This window comes from Podarcis raffonei, chromosome 10 (assembly GCF_027172205.1).
Source record: "Podarcis raffonei isolate rPodRaf1 chromosome 10, rPodRaf1.pri, whole genome shotgun sequence".
Classification (NCBI taxonomy): Eukaryota; Metazoa; Chordata; class Lepidosauria; order Squamata; family Lacertidae; genus Podarcis; species Podarcis raffonei.
Genome location: NC_070611.1, coordinates 41565391 through 41582910, shown reverse-complemented (window position 1 = coordinate 41582910; position 17520 = coordinate 41565391). Strand labels below are relative to the sequence as shown.

The following is a 17520-nucleotide window of genomic DNA, read 5'->3' as shown; positions in this document are numbered from 1 at the left end:
GAGCGCAACCTGAATGCCTCAGCCCTAGTAACGGAGAGGGGAGGGCGGCGAGGAAGCGCCTTCCCTCCGCGTTCGCGCTCACAGTCCCGAGGAGAGAGGCGAACGGAGAGCGGCGCACCCTCACCGCTCCTCCCGCCGCTGCTCCACGCGCGCCTTGGCGTCGGGCAGGCTTGGCGGCGCGGAGCACTAAGGGAGGCCGCGCCTGCCGCTCCCTCGCCGGCCGCTAGCTGTCGCGCTGGCTCCGGTCTGCGCGGCTGCTGGCGCTCGGCAGAGCTCTCTCCTGCTGCTGCCTCCGTCGCGCTCGCTCCCCATTTGGCGAGCGGAGTCGGCCCAGCAGCATCCGGAGTCGCACCGCGGCGCAGCAAAGGAAGTAGCGCGGCAGCGGCGGTGAGGAGCGAACCCCCGGGGAGCAGCCATGTTGGCTGACGGGATGCCGTGACTCTCCTGCGCCGGGAAGGGAAGGCGCCCGCGGAGGCCCTCCCGCGGCACCAGGCAGCGCAGCGAACAGGAAGCGGCTCCTGGGCGGCGGCGGCGGCGTTGGCACTGCTGGGCGGGGGGCTCGGCTACCGAGAAGGAGGCGGCGGCGGCTGCAGCGTGCCCAGAAGGAGGGAGTCGAGGGCAGGGCGAAAGCCGCCCCCAAGTCCCGGAGCGGCAGAGACCCGCTGCTGCTGCTGCTGCTTCTGGTGAGTTGGGGGCGCTCCTCATTGTCTCCGGTGCGCGCGGGTCAAGGGCCTGGTGGGGAGATCAGGGGGGTGGGGAGGCGCCGCGGAGGTGTGGGGCGATGGGGTGAGCAGATCTCGGCCGGGGGCGGGGGAGGGAAGCCCGCCTGGTGAGGAAGAGCAAGCCCCTGTTTTTCCCCCAGATCCCTGTCTCTCATCCGATCCAAAACACCTACGTCTAGATGCGGAAGGGGGACTTGGGATCTGTGACTTTCTGCCTCTTTCCCTCCACCCCCTCCAGGATGGACAGGGAGAGAGGGATAAAGTCCGGACTGCGACTGCGTGGGAGGGATGGGACGTGGTGGCGATGTTTTGGGGTCGCCTCCCATGCGCTCGGATCTCCCCAGGAGGGATTTCAGGGTTCGGATTCTCCCACTCTCTCCCACCCACCCGATCCCGGGTTCTCCTGCATTTCCGGGCTGCGCATCTTATCTGTCAAGAACTCCCCCAGAGGGGGCTTGGTGGCTTTTGCTGGCGCACGGCTTTTCTGGTGTCGGTGTCAGCTGTGAAAAGCTGTGCAGATAAAGGCAAGAGGGGGTTATCACGACACGGAAGGATTAAGCATTGCTCTCTTCTTTGTGAGTGTTGCGGGGGGGGGTGGCCGGCGGGGAGGCCGCTGGAAAAGGAGGAGGGAAAAGGTCTGGGGTTGTTGTTTTTTAATAGTCTGCCCCCTTAGCTTAGGCCCCGTGAACAAAATGGGATGGATGCCCTGATATTGTGCATTTCCTGAGATCCAACTCTCAGGATGGTCGCGGTGTTTGTTTCCTGACCATTGCTCTATATACGTATGATCTCCTGCAGCAGTGGCACATTCTGTCATTCTCTTAACATTCCTCGGGTTCCTCGCCCTTTCCCCCCTTTCTCTCTGTCTCCTCCCACTTCTGTCCCGGGGCGCTTTTTAAATGACAGGATATACGAAACACTTACTGACCCTGAACCTCGGTGACCTCACTCTAGCCAGCAATCCCCCCTTCCTCTCCAGGATCTGTAATGTCACATATTCAGTGTGAGTAAAATAGCCTGTTCTGCAAGAACAGTGGAGCCTACTTGGTATGAATCACCATTGGAGATTATGTAGAAAACATCGCACTGTAGGGTTTTTAGAAACGGATTAGCTTCTTTCTGCTCTTTGGCTGGCCTTGAGCGCCTGCTTATTCTTTTTATTGTAACAGTTTGGGCAGCAGCAGAGAATGTTCAAGTTCTTTAAAACTCAGTTGGCGTCTTGTTTATATCAGCTGTATGCCAGCGTTCTAAAGACCTTAAGGATAAAGTAAGGGAGAAACTAGAGCCAGATATTTCTATTCAGAATTATTTCTCCTTATTTGTGTAGTGCACTCAAACTAAAATGAAAGTGTGAGTATGTGTATGCGAATGTGAACATATGCTTGTGCATATTTGAATGCGTATATCTGGAATTATGCATAGATTGCATTCCACTGTTGTAATGAATGTATAATGGATTGATCTGCTGTTCCTTAAAATGGAAAGTTAAGTGCTTTTTAAATGGGTTGTAATCCTTAGCTTTGAGTTGATTTTGTTCCTTGGTACGTTTGCCGTCTTAAAAGGGGCAGTTCTAAATTTAATTTCTGTTGCACTGGTGATATTATGATAAAATGGGAATTTCCTTCCTATTTTATTAAGGCAACAGATACTACCCAGTGTTATGGATAAAAATAAACTTGTTCACAGCAGATTTTTTTTTTAGGGGTATACCTAAAAAAGTGTGGTAAGTGTAACATAAGGGTTTGCTAATTAGGAAGCTACGATTGGCTGGCCAGCTGCAACACCCCATTGAGTATACACCCCTGTAGGCAACCCCAAGTTCACTTAAATAATAAAATTACTTGAGTGTAACAAGCTTAGTACCTGAACTTCTTGGCCGAACAGAAACCTGAACTTGCCTTCTGCGTGTCAAAGCTGCACCTTCTATTCACTGCAGCATGCTGGCCCCCTGCCATACTGTATTTCAGTTTAGCTGCAGTATGAAACTTGCAAATGATTTTGGGCTAGATGACTGAAGAACCTCTCTCTCCTTCTGCAAAAGCAGATTAATGATTAAGAAAGACTGAAGATTCCAAGCTGTCTAGCAAGGCAAGCACAGTGCTTAACCCCAAATGTGAAAACTGAATAACTGTCACAACTCTACTACTACTAGTTCAAGTCCTGCACTTGTTTAGGGTAAAAATAAGTAAAAATGTGGAATGAGGGTGTGGATTGTTCACTGATCTTCCAGCACAACCCAAAGCATGTTTATTCAGTGAGGCCTACTTCCTAGTAATTCATTTGGATTGCTATCTTTGTCTGTTCTCTTGAAATGAGAAAAAGGTTATGATGTATGAGGGGTGTTATGGAGAATATCACTTTTATTGAAATTGATGGCAAAGATCCAGACTACAGAGGATCAGGGACTTAATATGTCTCTTCTAGAAGCAAGCAGATTAGAATCTTTGGAGTATCTGACATCACTTTCAATATGATGGCTAAAGTTAATGGCTTCGGTTGAATTGCTTTCTTGCTTGTTTTCACAAATATTTCCATTGATTTCTGAGTGTTCTAGTACTGGATTTCTGACTTCATGACAGTTGTTGCATGATAATCTTCTGCACGATCATTTCTTTGGTGTTACATGTCTGTTTTTCCATGCCTATAACTGAAATACAGTATGAAGCATCTGTGAAAAACAGCAAGCAGTGCTCATGCCTAAGCGTTTCATATTTAAAATTCCTCAGGGGGTAAAATAAAAGAACCATTGAGAACCAGAAGAAATATTTGCTGTGTTATTTTTAGAAAATAGTTTGCCTATTTTTCCTTCATTCAAAATATGGTAGCCTTGAATATTAACAGAGTTTGCGGATTCACGGAGCAGATACCTCAACTTCTAAAATTACACAGTGAATTGTATTTTTGGTCATTAATTCACAGTGCAACCCTATATATGTTGACTTAGAAGTAAGCCAGGTAAACATTGCTAAATAGAATGAAAAGTACCGGTACATGTGAGCATACTTTATATTTAACAGATGCTACTTCATTTTATGGAATACCTGGGTCTGCTTTAGATTTTGACTGATCTGCACCATGTGCTGATAGATACAGCATTAGCAGCCCTTCCAGTTTCCAAAGCCTGCTTGCCTTCTCCAGAACTTGAATATAATTGAGCCCTGTTTCCTCTGCTTCCCCTACCTAGCTCTCTCTGTTGGTGTAAACTTCTGTCTTCTACTATCCTTTGGCTTCTTAAAGGATTATAGAATCATAGAATCATAGAGTTGGAAGAGACCACAAGGGCTATCGAGTCCAACCCCCTGCCAAGCAGGAAACACCATCAGAGCACTCCTGACATATGGTTGTCAAGCCTCTGCTTAAAGACCTCCAAAGAAGGAGACTCCACCACACTCCTTGGCAGCAAATTCCACTGTCGAACAGCTCTTACTGTCAGGAAGTTCTTCCTAATGTTTAGGTGGAATCTTCTTTCCTGCAGTTTGGATCCATTGCTCCGTGTCCGCTTCTCTGGAGCAGCAGAAAACAACCTTTCTCCCTCCTCTATGTGACATCCTTTTATATATTTGAACATGGCTATCATATCACCCCTTAACCTCCTCTTCTCCAGGCTAAACATGCCCAGCTCCCTTAGCCGTTCCTCATAAGGCATCGTTTCCAGGCCTTTGACCATTTTGGTTGCCCTCCTCTGGACACGTTCCAGTTTGTCAGTGTCCTTCTTGAACTGTGGTGCCCAGAACTGGACACAGTACTCCAGGTGTCCAGGATTCTTGTGTACATTTGTCACCTTCCCTTGCAGATATGTTATGTGCCTCGATAAATTCAGTATAGCATACATCTAGCTAGGAGGTGGGATGACCAATGTCTGGATAATGAAAATATTGTCGTTTTATTCTTCTCCCTACATGGAGATGCTAGGGATTGACCCTGGGACTCTATGCATGTAAAGCACATGCTCTATAGCCTGTCCTCAAAGAAGAAAACTTAGATTTTAAATATTTTGAGAACCTTGTTTTATTTTTATATTTAGAAAAATATTTATAAAATGCTATTTCGTAAAAAAGAGAGAGAAAAGAATCAAAGCAGTTTACAACAAAAATACAATAATCTGGCAAAATAGAAAAGATCCCAGCAGAAAAAAAACTTAACATGTTTAAAATACAGTATTAAGAAGAGTGTCCAGTAGTCCAGTACTGTAATATACGGTTTAATAGTGTTTATTAGAAAGATTAGATAATATGGAATTCTTTCTTCAGTATGATCCATTTATACTTTATATTGTAGAGTTTGTGATTCTTTAGCGAGCCAGTGTGATATAGTGGTTAGAGTGTCTGACTAAGAGCTGAGAGACCAGGATTCGAATCCCAACTTTACCATGAAGAAGAAGAAGAGTTTGGATTTGATATCCCGCTTTATCACTACCCGAAGGAGTCTCAAAGCGGGTAACATTCTCCTTTCCCTTCCTCCCCCACAACAAACACTCTGTGAGGTGAGTGGGGCTGAGAGACTTCAGAGAAGTGTGACTGGCCCAAGGTCACCCAGCAGCTGCATGTGGAGGAGCGGAGACACGAACCCGGTTCCCCAGATTACGAGTCCACTGCTCTTAACCACTACACCACACTGGCTCCCAAGCTCACTGGGCCAGTTACGGCCTCTCAGCCTAACCTATCTCACAGGTTTCTTGTGGGAATTATATGAGGAGGGCCAGGAGGTGGCATATGCAAGCAAAGCAAGCAAGCAAGCAAGCAAGCAAGCAAGCAATAAATGAATGAATGAATGAATGAATGACAAACTTTTGAGCATTGTGCAGTTTGCCCAGTATATTATTCATTTGCAGTGGAGTATTTGTGCTGTAATTGCTTTTCATTGCCCAACAACAACACAAATATGAGAGTAAAAATGTAAGGAATATGATAGTACCCATTTAGAACCTGATAAGGGAAATGAAAAACTATGTTGTTATTTCTAACTTGGGAGACCAATATGGCTCTGGTCTGTAGTTCCTATAGCGTATAAAAAGGAATCAAAGCAGCGCAACCATAAGAAGAATATACATGTAGAATTATGGTAGCTATACTTAATTGGGCCTAAAATCCATGCAATTACTATTTTATTGGAGGATTAAAAAAACATGGTTTTTAAATTGTTTCTGAACCTTTAACGAGATGGCGGATTAATGATTGGGGTTTGTTCTAGACCAGCACATGTTTGCGTTGCCCTTAAGATTGCTAATTTGTAGGAATTACATAATTTTGCTTTTCCGCTTCTCATTTAAATTAACTGGAATATATAACTCTGCTTCTTAATATACAGTGGTACTTCAGTTTAAGAACAGTCCTGTTTATGAACAATTCGGTTTACGAACTCCGCAAACCAGAAGTAGTGTCCCGGTTTGCTAGCGGAATCCGAACGGTGGAAGGGCACTGCCGGTGGGAGGCCTCATTAGGGAAAGCGTGCCTCGGTTTAAGAACAGTTTTGGTTTAAGAATGGACTTTGTTAACGGGTTAAGTTTGTAAACTGAGGTACCACTGTATATTGCTGCTGAATATGTTTTATGATTAGTTATGATTACATACTTGTAGTTGTTTATAAAGCAGACGAACTGTTTCTAGGTAGAGGAGTTGATGATGGTTATATATTTCAATTTTGTCAGTGAAAGATTTTGAGGTGATTCTTGTATTTGTTTTGTCCAGCCCAGATTTTTAGTCTCCAAATTGCAGGGCTTCAGTCATTTCCTTTAAATTTTTGTTTACTGGCAGCACAGGTTTTCTTAATCTAGACACACCCTGAATTTCCTTTATGAACGAATCCACTTTTCAAACATTTTTTTCTGTATATGTTTCCCCCACAAATTTATTTTTCCAGTACAATACGTTCTGCTTTGCGCTTAGAACCTATGTAATGCTCTTGGTTTGGATATAAATCACACAACGCTCTCATATAATAAGTATTATGAGATAAAATGGTTAATCAAGCCCATTGTAACATAATAATTAGCTAGCTTAACACTTTAGAAAGCACTGAGTTTTGCTGCAAATTATTTCCTATGCTATGTATGTTTGTTGCTCTGTAATGGATTTTCCAAATTGGAAGCCACCTCATTTCTTAGCAACATGCACTTTGCTTAGCAAGACTAGAAGTGGACAACCTATTGGCACAGAGAGAATCCCTCGGTTAATTGAAACAAACAACATGTGAAAGGGGCCTGGCTGGGAGAGGACAGAGCTTGATAAAGGCTGTTTTGAGGATGAAGCATCTTTTCAGAACTGTTTTGTTTTTCTGTTTTACGAGCTGATTTCCTAATGTTGTTGTACATCTTGCTACTTTTATCCATTTATTTGCATCTTGCCATTCCTCCCAAAGAGTTTCGGGTGTTGTTGTTGTTGTTGTTGTTGTTGTTGTTGTTGTTATCTACACCTCCCTATACCAATAGATCTCAGGGTGGTTCACAACATAAGATTACAATATTAAAAAAACACAAACTACATAATAAAAATAAGAACAAAGACAACCCAATAACCCCCCCTTTCACAATACATTTAAAAGGGCATTGGATGTCCATCAGCCAAAAGCCTGGTTAAGGAGGAACATTTTCGCCTGGCACCTAAAGGTGTCTAATGAAGACACCAGCCAAACCTCCTTGGGGAGAGCGTTCCACAAATGGGGAGCCACTGCAGAAAAGGCCCATTCTCATGTCTCCACCCTCTGGAACTCTCGCGGAGGACGTACCCAAATAAGGGTCTCAGGTGGTGATCTCAGCGTCTGGGTAATCTGCCTAGGCTAGGCTTCCCCAACCTGGTGTCCGCATCATGGTTTGGACCACAACTTTGTTCATTGACTATATTGGCTGGGGCCAAAAGAAGTTGTAGTCCAGGCTGGTATAGGGTTTTGCAGTTTTATTCCATGAGTACAGGAGCCCTGGAGGTAACTTAGCAAAAAGTCCTTCCAAACCATGGTTTGCAATCTGGGAGCCAGCTTTGGGAATGCATACACCCTTCCCACTCTGGCACGAATTGCTGCCGTCCTTCTCTTGCCAGTCTTAGTAGCAGTTTGTTCCTTTGTTGCTGAAGTGAGCACATTTATTTCATTTATATGCTGCCTTTCCTTCAAGGAGGTCAGCGCTACTACACCTGCACTGGTGCAAGCCATGCCAGTGGACTGTAGGGAGACTTCCAGCACCTTTGCCTCCCCTAATGCCTCCTGCATCTGCCACCAAAGCCAGAAGCTGTGAGTAAAGTCAGCAGCAATCCATGGAGGAAGCCCTAATCTGCAAGGGCTTAATACCCGGCTTCTTTGAAAGCTATTTCCAAGCTAGGAAAGTCAACTGCAGAGTGATGATAGATAGATAGATAGATAGATAGATAGATAGATAGATAGATGATAGATAGAGATATAAATATAAATATAAATATACAGCTTTGCCCTTGCCAGTATTTCTTTGTCTTTTTTATTGTATTTTAAATATAAATATGTTCTGATAACTTTAGTATGTATGCAGAGTATTTATTTACTTATTTTATTAAATTTGTGTACCACCCTTCATCCGAAGATCTCAAGGCAGTTCACAGCACAAAAATACAGAAAAATTACATAATAAGAACAAGAACAAAAAACCCCCATAACTCCCACAATCCATAATTATGAATACTCCAAATAAATATACAAATAATCAAGGGTTGGTGTAATTTTCTAACCTTTTATTAAGATGGAATCTGGTGTTTTGTTTGTTTTTATTTATAACATATATACACCACCCACTTTTATCTTTTTATGTTTTATAAACATATAAAAATATATACTATGGATCTGTACAATACAATTATTAAAACATCATAAAATAACACTCTGTCCAATTAAAGTGTTGGACATGAGTAGAATGTGTGCTTTTATTTAAAATGCATCTGGATTATTTGTGGGGCATAGGAATTCATACATTCCCCATATATATATATATATATATATATATATATATACACACACATACACACACATACACACACACACACACACACACACACACACACGTGGCGATTATTGTGTTGGTTTTCCTGGTTATGCTAGCACTGCTGTCCTAATTTCTAACATTATTTTTACACCACAGCGCTTGTTGTGTTAATGGATCTGTGCCTTTTTTATTCTATATACCACTAAATTTTAAGCAGCCGGAAAGAACTGTATGGTGGAACACTGACCCAAATTTTGCCACATGAAATTACAATGCAAAACTCCCATTAGAAAATAACAGGATTTCAAATGGATTTTTTCCCCTGGAAGAAGTTAACATGAAAGTTGGTGCTAGACTTTTGCTAGATTCCACTGGACTTCCAGAAGTGGTTTTTATGTCGTGTGAAAGAACACAGAAAACGTGGAAATTAACAAGCAAAACAGGGTTGGGAAAACAGAATAAAGCGCTGTCTGAATGCAGCCATAGTCTTGATTTTAGGTGTCCCTGGTCTAACACTTCCTGGATATACCAAATTGTCTGCCTTTTCAAAATGACAAAAATTTTGCAGTTCCTTTTTACACTCATCTATAGTTAACATTACACTACTGCTTATTCATTGTGTCATGTTGATTGTCTATTCCCACAATTAGGTTCTAAGTCTAATCCATGCAAACTGTACAGTCACTCCTTTCTGTCTTTCTTTACTCTGTGTGTGTGTGTGTGTGTGTGTGTGTGTGTTTGTAAAGCTAATGAGAGTCACCTCCTGCTGTGAGTCAGCAGGAATGTGGAATTTATTCCAGAGTTCAACAGGGATCAAGATGTGAATCCTGATGCTCTGTTACAGCACTAGTTTCCTAGTCTTCCAGATAAATACCAAAGATGAGAATTATGCTCATCTTGGCACTCGTCAGCGTCTCCTGCTCTAAGAATGCATTGATAATTTTAAGGTACCTTCTGTCTCTATTCTGCTCCTGTTCATGGTCACGTAAGGGTGTTGTATCTTAGTCGAAGCACAAGTATCCCATTTGCGTTGATGTGAAAACTTGCTATAGTCTTTCTTTGAAAAAGCTTTCCCCTACATCCTGTTGGCATCAACCTCTGTCCCCTTTCCTAAGGAAGTTAGGAAAATGACTATCTATTTGAGTTTTCAATTAAATGAAGGGCGAACCCTTTAAAAACAACAGGTCAACACCATTAGGACTATGCAACATGATTAAATAAGCTACCATTAAATAGGAAATTGGAGGTTTGTGTTTGCTGACGGGCCTCAAGCCATTTTCCTGGCATCATCAGCCATGGGAGGTTTTTATTTAGGTGAGGGTGTAGACTAGACTTTGGCCCCAAAGGGCCAGGGGCATACAAAGGGGGGTGCGGGGTGTGTGGGCCACCCTGATGGGGGGGTGACAAAATGGTGGGCGGCACTTGTCACCGCTGGGCTTGCAGAGCCCACGACCCATGTGTCTCGGTGCCTGCAGGCTCTGCGCTGTCCGCTCACTGCCTCCCCTCATTGCCCCCCCACTGCACACCCCGTCCCTATGAGTGCTGCACGCCGTGTCTCATCCCTATGGGTGCCACGACCACGTCTCGTCCCTATTGGTGCCGCAGCCATGTCTTGTCCCTATGGTCGCCGTGTCTCGTCTCTATAGGGACGGGGTGCGCCGCAGCGCCCATAGGGATGGCATGGGACACCGAGCGCCCTGTTCCGTCCCTATGGGCGCAGCACCCCCCGTCCCTATGGGCAGTTTGCCCTGTCCGTGGGCACTCCGCTCCAGGTGCCCCAGAGACTTCCTCTGCCACTGCAAAGGGCCAGTGGGGGAATGGGACCTTTTTCAGCCTGAATGCTACTTTTCCTTCTAAGCAAACTTCTGGGGGTCACATGCACATGCCTCCGTATGGTAGACTTGTCTCTACACACATCCCTCTCTGCCCTCCATCCAGCCAAGCCAGAAGCATCATCAGAATTCCAGGACACATTCTAACCAAGAAGAACAGCCAAGGGGCGAGGGCAGTGGCTGGAAAGTGAGTGTGGCTGGGGGAGAGTCCCAAGGGCCACATAGAGGCCTAGGGGGCTACATTTGGCTCCCAGACATGATGTTCCCCATCAGCATTGCCAGTTGCTTTCTCAGGAGCACCCCTTTGCAACCAAGTTGAGATCTCCTCTCGCTGGGTCGGAGAACCTAGGGCAGCTCCATCTGTGACTAAAGCTTTCCCCTTCAGGAAGTCTTTTGATGTGCTGAGAGTCAGAGGGAACCTTTCCATTGTTCTACGATTTGCATAAGGAAGCAAGCAAGCAAGCAAGCAAGCAGAAGAAGCTATTTCACACAGTTAAATGGATTGCTTCTCTCCTGCGGGTGGGGAATCAGAAAGGAAGATCTGGCTGATTTTCACCCCTCTTCTTAAAGCTCAAACTTTGCAGGTAGAAACACATGTTTCCTCAGTGAGAGCCAGTGTAGTGGCTAGAGGCCTGAAGCGAGATGAGTGCCGCACCCCATATTTGCTTTTGACTGGACTTTTACCTTACCTTTACCTAGTACTAGGACTTGGGAGACCAGGGTTCAAATCCCTACTCAGCCATGAAGTTCAGTAGGTGTTACTGTCCTATACATGCTTAAATTTAAGTCCCACTGTGCTCTCTGTATCACCTGTTTTGCTATGGCTGGTTGTATCCCTCTCAATACCACAATTTGCATTTGTATGGTTTTATGTTTTTATTGCTGTAAATCAGTTTGATTTTTAAAAAAATGATATAGCAGAATACAAATATTTATAAATAAATTAGCAAACCTTGTATATCTGTTTTAGGAAGGTTCAGCCTATAGAATTTATTTTACATAATTTTGGTCTTGAGGGACTCCTAAGCCAGCTTTGAAATAAATACAAGAAGAAATGCAGAAAAGCACTATCATCATATGAAAACAGTATAGCATCAGCAGTACCCAAAAACATTTTAAAGAGGGAGGTTGTAAATACTTACTGAAAGGCTGTGACCAAACCAGGGAGGCCTACCTCAGGCAAGAATTCCATAATTGCTGTGCTACACTGAAAAACCGTAGTGTGTTGTGTATTCCTGACTCATTTTAAAGGCAGGTAACATGGAGCAGGGCATCAGATGTTGACCAGACTGCAGGTAGAGGCAAACATGAGATCAACTGGTGCTTCAGATATTTTTTACCCAAACCCATTTAGGTCTTTGGTTGGTCGCCAGTGGAGTTGATATAATATAGAAGTTACATGCTCTGTGCAGTAAATTCCTTTTGGAAGTTTGGGCACTGTATTTTGGACCAGTTGTTGTTTCAAGGGCAATCCTACAAGGAGTGCAGTACTGCAGCCTAACCATAGTGTTTTCACAGTAGGGATAAGTGTGATCATTCTTGTAGCAGAGCTGGTGTCGAGCAGAGGTGGGAAACCTGTGTATGCATTGCAATTCCCATTGTTCTTGACCATTGGCCATGCTGGGTTGGGCTGATGGGAGTTTTGGTCCAACAAAATTTGGGGGCTACAGGTTCCCCACCCCTGGTAACTACCAAGACCTCTATTCACTTGTCACCAGTGAATGGACATTTTATAGAGAATTTTGATCAATTACCCTGTTATAATAACCCTGTTAAGTTCCTTTGGAAATATGTGGCACAATGCCTCTATACAGTAGTTTGTTTGTTTATTAAAATCTATACTGCTCTTCATTTGAGGATCACAGGGCAGTTTACAAAATAAAAACACAAAAATACATAACATGGTAACTAGCAAAATCAAAACCGTTCAAAGTTTAAAAGGTCATAGATTGTTTAATAAGCCAAAGGCTAATTAAGCCTGAAGTTCTTGCCCTACGCTTGACTGCAGGCATAAGCCATTCTTTCAGCAGGCAACTTTGGGGAAAGGGGATACAGAAACCAAAATAAGCAAGGCGGTTCACCCAACGAAGAATCTCTTTTCCTCAGAGAATCTCTGAAGAACCTGAAGGAAGCTGATTGCTGGTCTGTCCGTCCCCCCCCCCCCCAGTTATTCTTTATTTTATTTTTATATTTTTTCCCTATATTTTTAAAGAAAGGGCTCCTGTCGTTTGAATCCAAGCCCTTCAGTGGCATGAGAGCATTTGTGCACTTCATGTCCTCAGAAGCAAGACCAGGGTCATAAGTTTCTTAGGAGCTTTGTTCTTTGTAGAACTGATTAGGTGTTTAAGAATGTAGTTAAGATTGTTGGATTTAAAATTTCAAAGTCCACATTATGAAACATTTAATGAAGCAGGCTGTAACATTATTGAGCAAATTGCCGTGATTGACTATCACCCCTCATTAATGGTATTACTGTTGCTAGCAAAGACAAGCGGGGGGGGGGGGCAAAGAACTGGATGGAGTGGGTTAAATTTCTTGTTTGTTTAGTGTAGGTGTCATTTACTTCCGCTAGATTTTTGGAAGGTAACAGTCATTATTAAGTTGCATAAATGTAGGGCCTTCAATATGAGTTAACTAGGGTTTTTTTTTATTTCTACTGAAGATTTTCTTGATTTACAGAAGTATGTGTAATGTCTCTCTCTTGTATTTTTTCCATGCAACATTTTTACAAATCAGTTTCATTTGTTGAGACATTAGGAAGAAAAGGTGGAGGTGGGTGGCGATGTTTCTATTTTGCTTAATGTATGTAGGGTTTGGTGTCAGCATTGCTCGTGCAGGTTCTCTGCTGTTCACTTGTGTTCCTTTGGTGGTGAGAGAGATTGGGGTTGGCCTAGGGTGTGGTTGTTTGTTTGTGATTGGCTGTGGTGATCTTTGTTTTCATGTGTGAGTGGGGGGTGTGTGTTTTGGATCAGGTTAGCCATATTGATTTGTATGCTGTTGGTGGATTTTTGTCATTGTCTTGTTGGGCTGTGTATGTGATAAAGGGGAGCTATACCGGGAAAGGCGTCTTCTTCTGTTTGTCCCCGTGCCAGTTTCAGTTTATTGGTTAATTTTTCTAGTAAGGCTGTTTCCCATACTATTTGGTACCATTGGTCCATGCTTACTCCTGACAGGTCTCTCCAGTGTCTGGTTATGGTGTTTCTGGCTGCTGAAAGTAGGTGGGTTATGAGTTCTTTGTGGTGTAAATGGGCATTGTTGTCTTGGAAGATGTTTAGTAGAGCCAATTCTGGGATGATTTCTAATACTTGCTTAGTTATTTTTCATATTTCTCGTATGGCTGTAATATGAGTTAACTAGTTAATTGGTGCATTGACTTCCTTTGCTAAGCACATAGTTCTGACAGTTGTCTTGAAGATCTGTTTGTTTTTGTTTGTTTTATTTGGGGAGGGGAGGCAGAAAACACTATACAAATTTTACTAAGCTTTTTGGAATCTCTAACCAGTTGCAAAGAATGAAAAGATTAAACAGCTTCACCCAAAAGATGTCTTGTGGAAATCAGAAGAAGCTTATTTTGGTAGAATTACAGTAGAAGACAATTACAGTTTGGATTATATGACTGACTGAAAATAGTGCATCACAAAGAAGTGTAACTTTTCCTTCACATATGCTGCAGCACATGCAAGAAGTAAAACGATTTCCATGGCACGCTTCCCATGCTCACTTAATGCACACTGGGCTTGTTACAAATTCATGTCAGGAGTATCAGCATATGATTTATGTTGTGTAAATCATAAATACTTTATTCAGTATTTTCACTGCTCATTTAACAGAATCTTCTGGCAGTACTTGAGAGGGAAACCAATCCCCTGAAGAACTTGCTGCTATCGTCAGCAGTATCTCCTCATTAATGCCGTCTGCAGTCAGGGCTGCACTTTGTCTGCTTGCTTTTGAAATAATGTTTTACATGATGAATAAAGAAGCCTCTGTTTATGTTGTTTCCAAGTATCAGGCTTTTGTGAGAAAGTGAACAAGGGTGGCATGTAAATACGATTAGGCTACTATAACATTTGTGAACTATTTAGCAAAGCTATTTTTCTGTTTCAAAACAGTGTTGTTATAAACTTGAATGCTTGCAAATAGGGGATATGGTGTGTCTTGAGCTTAATATGCATGCATGAACTTTAATACTATTCATTTACAAGAAAAAATAATAACCCTCAGTTAAAAGCAATGGCGTAAGGTTAGGATGATTTTAAGACAAGGAATGAAAATCTGAACAATTCTAGTCTTCTGTAGAAACTAGGGTAACCTTAATTCTGTGCTTCAGCTTTTGGCAGTAAAAGGAAAGAGATTGCGTTCTATTAGCTGTTTATTTCATGTGCTACTTGGGTGCCCAATCAGTTTCTGAAGTGTCTTGGTTTATTTATTTTCATCACGCCATATGACTGGGCTGGCAAAATTATCATGCTGATTGTTCAGAATACAACAACAACAACAACAACAACAACAACAACAACAACAACAACAACATGTTTTTAATAGCTTGTCAGAATTACATATTTTAATGGTTAAGAGTTCTTTTCATTCTCTATAGTTTTCAAGTGTTAGGGACTAATGATATAAAATCATTAGTATTTCTAGGGAAAAGCATTTTCATTTACATCAGCTGTTGCCAACCTGATGTCCTCAAAGTGTTTTGGACTTCAATTTCTATCATGATTGTGCACCACCAGGTTGGCAAAGGCTGATTTACATTAAGATTTCTCTTTCCAATGTACTGGAGCATTCTTTTAGCTGAGATTCATTGACTTTTAGTCTCTTCCACCCTGTTTATACAGTCCTCCCCCCCCCACCCCCGGCTACCACTTCTTTCCAAATATGACCCAGTTTCTGTCTTTTCTGCAATTTGCTTAATCCCTAAATGTCCTTTAGGGAAACTTCCTTCACAGGGTAGAAAATTTTATCTCAGGCCCTGCAAACATACAGATTGATACCTAGCTTACGGTGACAGTGCTTACAAAGTCTAGCCAAAGACCACCATATTTCTACCAGTGTGCCATCTTGTGTTTAGTCTAATCTAGTGTGAGGAAGAACAGCAGTATTCAGAGAAGAGCACATGTACTCCCTCTGGTTTTTATTAGTCAGCTGCTAGAGCTTCTGAATAATACACCTTGTTATCTGTAATAAATGATCTCTTTTGTCAAGATCAAGTACCATGTACATGTCAGGGCAGGCAGGAGTCCAAGGGGTGAGCAGAAGAGGCAGGGGGACAGGAGAATGATCCAGGGGACGGGGCCAGTGACTTGTGGGGTTCTGCGCCACCTGTGAGGCAGGAACCAGGGTGGAGGAAGAGGAAGAGTCTGGGCAGTCAGAGCTGGGAGGAAAGGAGTGGGGGCAAAGAGTTGCAGGAAGACTCAGAGGGGAAAGAAATAGTATCAGAGAGAGTTGGGCCATTAGAAACTCCTCCATCCTCTCCAAGAACAAGGAAGGGCTTAAAGTGACAGGAGCAGCTACAGCCGCCGCATAGAAGTCGCCGATTGCTTGTGTCTCAGACAAGGCATTTAAGTGAACTGGAAGGAGAGCGGTCGCTCTGTTGCTCCAACTGTCCTGGTTGGAGCACAAGTCTGAAGAAGCAGATGCCTAGCTAGGCAATCAACAAGCGCGAGGTATATATCCCTTGAACCTTAGGATGTCATCAAGTGTTTTGCCAATAAAGAAGGACACTTCCAACCACCTGTCCTCATTGGGGCTGGCTGTGCCCAGGACAGTACATGAGGCAACAAGTTTCTAATATGTGGGTATTCCTAGTGATTGAGCTAAATAACTGGAGGAGTTTGACAGATATTAAATTGATGGATAGTCAGATGAGCATATATAGAAGTTTTGGATTAAAAACTCTGGCATTGTTAAAACATCCTTTTAAAGCATAGGAGTTGATAGCAGACTGTTTTGAGTTGCCCTAAATCATCAGTAAGGTAAAGGTAAAGGGACCCCTGACCATTAGGTCCAGTCGCAGACGACTCTGGGGTTGCGGGGCTCATCTCGCTTTATTGGCCGAGGGAGCCGGTGTACAGCTTCCGGGTCATGTGGCCAGCATGACTAAGCCGCTTCTGGCGAACCAGAGCAGCCAGCGCACGGAAATGCCGTTTACCTTCCTGCTGGAGCGGTACCTATCTATCTACTTCCACTTTGATGTGCTTTCAAACTGCAAGGTTGGCAGGAGCTGGGACTGAGCAACGGGAGCTCACCCCGTTGCAGGGATTCAAACCGCCAACCTTCTGATCGGCAAGCCCAAGAAGCTCGGTGGTTTAGACCAAAGCACCACCCGCGTCCTTAAATCATCAGTACAACAAGGCAAACATTAAAAGGTCTGGGGAGGGAACAAACTTCAGAGAATATTTAGGTGTTCCCCGTCTAGAAAAAGGAAACACTGGTTAGTCAGTAAATGGGGGGGGGGATAGAGTATTCTCTATTGTGTCTGTTTCACCCCTGGATCCTTGCATTAAATAGCCTGTAGTGTGTTGGAAGCCATTTGTCTGAAAAAATATCATACAATACTTGGATTAGGTTTGTTCAAATAATTATTTAGCTTTTTTTTAAAAAAAATAACAATAACGCAAATGCTCTCATAAGTAGGGTGAATAGTGACACATTTTGCAGATATTTCTGTTTGTAGAATTACTTCTGCATGGAAGAAGATTATGTTGCTTGCAACTTTTCAATGTATAATGAGACTTTAGTCCATTGGTTTTGTTGAGTCTCCTCTGAGTATGTCTTAGATGGATATCATTCTAACAGTTCAAATTTTATTTTCCTCTGTCCTTGGTGGACTGAAACCTTAAGATAAGCCAGTCTGTCAGAAGCTGGAAGTATAAAAATAGAACAACCTTTTGATTTTTAGCTACATTTTTGTGGGTGGGTTGTTTTCGTATAGTTTTCCAGTACAATGAAACTTGTATAATATACAAACTTGAACTGAAGTTCAAGAAATAGAGTAGAAAGTGAGGTAAGTAACTGTACATGGCCA

General features: G+C 43.1%; 1 protein-coding gene across 1 annotated transcript in view; it reads left to right on the top strand.

The window, feature by feature from the left end:
* The first annotated feature begins 252 nt into the window (after nt 1-252).
* Nucleotides 253-17520, top strand: part of CDK17 (cyclin dependent kinase 17) — a 71836-nt gene continuing 54568 nt past the window's right edge. Inside the window, exon 1 of the mRNA XM_053404990.1 lies at nt 253-683. The gene's annotated coding sequence lies outside the window, so the exon portion shown is untranslated. The remainder of the gene's footprint in view (nt 684-17520) is intronic.